Here is a 606-nt window from a genome sequence, read left to right as displayed (position 1 = left end):
CAAGCAGGAAAATTTTTAACAATTCTAGGCTGCAGTCCTACCCAGGACTGTCCCATTTACTATCATGGTTAAAAGCATCTACATAGTAGCCTGTGGAAAGTACAGAACTGTAATATTTCTCCAAATGCAGTCACATGCCATGGAATCATCAGGTCTAATATATTAAAAATAAAATATTGAAATGAATGGGGACTCACCTGAAATTGGCTCATGACCCACAGTTTGAGAAACACTGTTCTATTTAGACTGCAATCCTATCCACATTTTCCTGGGAGTAAGCCCCATTAGCTGTAATGGGATTTACTTCTAAGTAGACATGCGTAGGATTAGGCTCTTATTTAATGGGGGGGGGGCTTTTCCTCATCCCCAAATCCCCTCTCCAGGTGGCTTTGGTCACTGGGGCTGCTGCCCTCTCCTGCCCACCCTCCCTTGTCCCTACTGAGAGCAGGACCGAGCCAGAGGGAAGGTAGAGGAGAAAGTTCCCAGGCAGCGGCTCAGCCCCTCCTCCTCTAGGGCAGAGCCAGCCGGCGAGAGCGACTCACACAGCGACGCCGATGCAAGACCGAGGCAGGACTCGAGCGGGGCTGCTCCGGGGAAGACCCGAGG

The sequence above is a fragment of the Tiliqua scincoides genome, chromosome 2 (assembly GCF_035046505.1).
Source record: "Tiliqua scincoides isolate rTilSci1 chromosome 2, rTilSci1.hap2, whole genome shotgun sequence".
NCBI lineage: Eukaryota > Metazoa > Chordata > Lepidosauria > Squamata > Scincidae > Tiliqua > Tiliqua scincoides.
Note: the sequence above shows the minus strand (reverse complement) of the source record.